Here is a 5,277-nt window from a genome sequence, read left to right as displayed (position 1 = left end):
ATTTCAGGTCCACCTGGAAAGCTGACTCAAGGACGTCAGTCCCCTTCTTCTCCGACGTACCTGAGCAGCTGGTGAAAACATGGTCTGCACCTCAATCAGCGCGCGTCCACTCTGCAACACAGGCCATTTTTTCCCATGTGGATGGGGCGGAGGCCCACGGGTACGTGCGCCCTCACCCAGTCGAGGAGACCGTCGCTGCGCACCTGTGTCCTGCAGCAGCCAAGACCCTAGGCTCAGACATCAGCCTCCCCTCAAAGCCGTGCAGAACTACCGCCCACCTTGCCAATAAAGCGTATGCGTCTGATGGCGAGGTGGCTTCCGCACTGCATGCCATGGCAGTGCTGCAGGTTTTTCAGGCGAAGCTCCTGCAGGCAGCGGAGGGCGGAGCCCTCACGGCAGAGGCCATTAAGGCTCTGCATGCTGCGATGGACTTCGCACTGATGGCGGCGAAGCAAGCGGCCCAGGCTGTGGGTAAGGCCATGGGTTTTATGGTCTTCCTTCAGAGGCACCTTTGGTTAAACCTAGCTGACCTCAAGGATGCTGACTGTAAAGTGCTGCTGAACGTTCCTGTGACTCCCTCCGGCCTTTTTAGTGACGCCGTGGAGTCCATTACTGAGCGCTTCACGGAGGCTCAAAAGTGCGCCAAAGCCATGAGTCACATGATGCCGAGGCGCGCTTTCCAGCAGCAGACGGCGAGCGTGGGTATACCCTTAAATTCAGACGCATACCACCCTGTTTCAATGGCGTGGTGCAGTCGCTAACATTGCCTCGAAACGCCCTGGTTCTGAGACAAGAGGTATGCAGTCTGCTCGAAAAAGGAGCAAAAGAACGAGTCCCTCCCAGCGAGCTGGAGAGCGGGTTTTACAGCCACTATTTCATGGTACCCAAAAAAGACGGGGGACTCCACCCAATTCTAGATCTCAGGCCCATCAACAGAGCGCTTTGCAAGCGTCCATTCAGGATGATAACGCTGAAACAAATCCTGGCGCAAATTCACCCCGGGGACTGGTTTGTGTCTGTGGACTTAAAGGACACACACTTTCACATTCAGATAGCACCGCATCACAGACGCTTTCTGAGGTTTGCTTTCGAGGGAACAGCGTACCAATACTCTGTTCTCCCGTTCGGGCTGGCTTTGGCCCCGCGCACTTTCTTGAAGTGCATGGATGCAGCACTTTTCCCCCCTCAGAGCGAGCGGGATGTGCGTTCTCAACTATCTGGACGATTGGCTGATTTTAGCTCAGTCCCGGGACACGCTAGTCAGCCATATAGACACGCTGCTTCGTCACTTGGAGTCCCTAGGGCTATGTGTCAACATGCAGAAGAGCATTTTCGCCCCGAGTCAGTCTATAACGTATCTGGGAGTGTGCTTCGACTCAGTGGAGATGTGAGCCCGCCTCTCTCGGGAACGCTCGGTGGCCATTTTGTCTTCCCTGCGCCATTTCAGACTGGGAAACTCTGTTCTCTTGAAGGAATTTCAGAGGCTGCTGGGACTCATGATGTCTACTGCAGCGGTATGTCATCTGGGCTTACTACACATGCGCCCCCCTGCAATTATGGTTGAAATCTCGAGTCCCTTGGACGGCGCGGACTTTGGGCCATTTGTGCATCGCGGTCTCCCGCATCAAAGCTCTGAGGCCGTGGTGCAACCCGGATCTCTTCAGCCAGGGGGTTCCCCTGGGCTTGGTGACGTCACGCATTGTGGTCACGACGGACGCATCGACTCGCTGCTGGGGAGCAGTGTGCGAGGGCATGCCGGCTTCAGGGCTGAGGTCAGAACCCCAAAGCCGGTGGCACATAAACCGCATGAAGCTGGAAGCAGTGTTCATAGCTCTAAAGGATTTTCGTCTGCAGCTGGAACAGCGACAGGTACTGATTCGCACCGACAACATGTCTGTGGTCTCGTACATAAATCACCAAGGAGGCGTACGTTCCAGGGCTTTGTACAAACAAGCAGCGAATCTCCTGTTATGGGCGGACCGTCACTTTCTCTCCATCAGAGCAGCGCACATCCCCGGTCTCCTGAACCGCGGGGCGGACATGCTTTCGAGGAAGGGGATTCCTCAAGGAGAGTGGAGGTTGAACCCCGAGTCGGTTTGGATAATTTGGACCCGCTACGGGAGAGCAGAGGTGGATCTGTTCGTAATGAGCGAGAATGCGCACTGTGCGCTGTTCTTCTCCCTGTCTCACTCCCCTCTGGAAGGGGATGCTCTAACATCGCACTGGCCAGCAGCCAGGCTGTATGTGTTTCCTCCAATCAAGATATTGCCACTGGTGTTATGCAAGGTCAGGGAGGAGGGGGCTTCGGTGATGATCATCGCCCCGAACTGGCCGAACCAGCCTTGGTTCCTGGACCTGACAGAGCTGCTGGTGGCGCCGCCCTGGCTGATCCCCATCAGGAAGGATTTGCTGTCTCAAGCGGGCACCTGAACCCGGAGTTATGGAGCCTTCATGTGTGGCTGCTTCGGGGATATCAGAGGAGCTGAACGCTCTGCATTCTCATGTGCTCGACACGCTCTCGGAGGCGCGGGCGCCCTCCACGAGGCGTTTGTATGCTCTAAAATGGGGAGTGTTTGTGTAATGGTGCCATGATGTTCATATTGACCCGGCAGTACAGACTGGATAGTGGATCTCTGCCATCAACACTGAAAGTCTATGTGGCCGCTATTGCCTCGTTTCGTTCCCCGCTAGGCGGGCAATCGATCGGTAGGCACGCACTGGTGGTGAGTTTTCTTAAGGGAGCGAGAAGATTGTATCCCCCACGTCCGCCTTCAGTCCTGCCCTGGGACCTAGAGGTGGTGTTAAGAGTTCTTTCACAGCCACCATTCGAGCCTTTAGCATCCGTTAATATGAAGGAGTTATCTCTCAAAAGTACACATCTTCTTGCCCTCGCTTCGGCTAAGCGCATAGGGAATTTACATGCGTTTTCTGTGGACAGTGACTGTATTTGCTTCAGACCCGGCTACTGCAGCGTCACTCTCCGGCTGAGGCCGGGCTACGTGCCTAAATCACTATCTACCCCCTTCAGAGCGCAGACTGTTTCGCTGTCTGCCCTGTCTTCTGAGTCATTGACCTCGCGTGATGCGGACGCTCAGACTTCGGTGTGCCCCTTCAGGGCTTTAAAGATTTACATTGACCGTTGCAAAATACACTTCTAACCACATGCAAAATGAAATAATTGACACATTAGCACAGTGTGTGCTGAATAAGGTAAAACAAAAATATGAAAGTACAGACACATCAGAATTCTGTATAAAAAGTGATGGAACTCGAGATAGATGTAATGTGGAGAACCTGTCACTAGTGATAAGGTTTGTGTGCAACTCAGTTCCAGAAGAGCACCTAATCGGCCTGCTTGATCTTGAGCAGTTGAATGCAGAGTACATTACTTCACAAATTCTTACAGCCCTGGATGATCAAGGCTATAGTACTGACAAAATCATCAGTCAGTGCTATGATGGTGCCTCCGTCATGAGTGGTATCAGGGGTGGGGTGCAAGCTCTGCAAGAAACTTGGTAGAGAAATACCATACATCCACTGCTACAACCACCAACTTCACTTAGCAGTAGTGCATGCCATTCAAGCAGAACCTTGTGTAAGAACGTTTTTTGATTTGTCTTCAGCACTTCACTCACTTTTCCATCGCCAGTATGCTATACATAACTATGATGTCCCTTGCCTTAAAAGGCTGCTGGAGATTAGGTGGACAAGCCAGTATGATGTGACAAAGTGTCTTGTAGACAATAAGGAGGGTGTTTTGGCCATGTCTTCTCTGTCTGGTTTCACACAGCAGTACTGCACCCATGGATATCAGAACAGAAGCATCTGGCTTGATGGTGCAGCTAGAAACACACAACTACTTCAAAATTGGCGATTTCCTTGTAAAAATACTTGGGGTCTTAAAACCTGCAAATGCTGTGTTCCAGGGTAACACTGTAAATGTATGTACAGCAAGTGAGGTCATCAATGTTTCCCTGCAGGCTTTAAAATACATTAGGACAGATCCTTCATGGGATCAGTTTGAAATGAGAGCAGATATATCCATGGCCAAAAAAGAAAACGAACAGTGAACAAACACCCGTCAGACAGTGTTGTCCTCACCTCTGTTGGTCACACTGATTCAGATTCTTCTAATGATCCAAGTATGTTTCTGAAAAGATCATTGCTGCATATTCTGGACAGAGCTATTGCTGAGATGGGAAGAAGATTCTCAGTAAAAAAATCTTGAATTGATAAAGGCGGTGAACTCACTCCTCCCACAGTCTCCACCTTTTCTAGATTCCAGTATGCTCAGCCCACTCCAGCTTCTTGCTGGTAGTGAAAAAGAAATGTGTGTTGCCAAACCTATGTTGCTGAAACAGTTTCCAACCAAATCAGCTCTTACAGCAAAGTGCAAACATATGCACGGGTACAAGGAAGCATTTCCTGAGTTGCATAAGTTGTATGTAACGGCTTTAGTAATTGGAGTGTCCTCTGCGTCATGTGAAAGGTCCTTCTCTACACTGTCAAGGATTCGGACTCCTTTCAGACGTACAATGCTACATGCATGAAAAATCAATCACTAACAGCTTGGATTTGGATACATGTGCAGGCCTTTTTGCAATGAAAAACAGAAGATTTGTTCTTTAAGGTAAAAATATAAAAGTGAAATCATGTACTTAGATTAGCTAGCATTTATTGTAGGCCCATATAGTTGTAAATATCGTTAGTATATAGTTCATGAACTTTTTGGAGTTTAATACCAAAATATAACCAACATAGAATTGTGATAAATGTAAATAACCAGCAATGTATATATTTAAAAAAGGGATGTAATTAAATGCACATGTAAATAAATACATAACCAAAATACATAAGGCAAAACAAAATAATCACATTCATGTTGTTTTCATTCTATACACACACACACACACACACACACACACACACACTTATATAGCTAAATGGTGAAATAAAATGGATCTATATAAATATATATATAATTGTAAAAAAAAAAAAAAATTGCACCTGAAAAAAGAGTCCATTACACACATACACACACACACTTACTTTGCTAAATGGTGACATGATATATATATACAGTGGGGCAAATAAGTATTTGATACACTGCCGATTTTTCAAGTTTTCCCACTTACAAAGAATGGAGAGATCTGTAATTTTCATCGTAGGTACACCTCAACTGTGAGAGACAGAATCTAAAAAAAAAATCCAGAAAATCACATTGTATGATTTTTAAATAATTAATTTCCATTTTATTGCATGAAATAAGTATTTGAT

The 5,277-nt window shown here is 48.0% G+C and overlaps 1 pseudogene; it reads left to right on the top strand.

Moving 5' to 3' along the window:
- The window catches only part of LOC107600802 (uncharacterized), a 6,193-nt pseudogene extending 3,352 nt beyond the window's left edge, over positions 1 to 2,841 (top strand).
- Positions 2,842 to 5,277: the final 2,436 nt, after the last annotated feature.

The sequence above is a fragment of the Sinocyclocheilus grahami genome, unplaced genomic scaffold (assembly GCF_001515645.1).
Source record: "Sinocyclocheilus grahami isolate Dianchi unplaced genomic scaffold, SAMN03320097.WGS_v1.1 scaffold292.1, whole genome shotgun sequence".
NCBI classification, from domain to species: Eukaryota; Metazoa; Chordata; class Actinopteri; order Cypriniformes; family Cyprinidae; genus Sinocyclocheilus; species Sinocyclocheilus grahami.
This window is presented reverse-complemented; position numbering and strand designations above follow the sequence as displayed.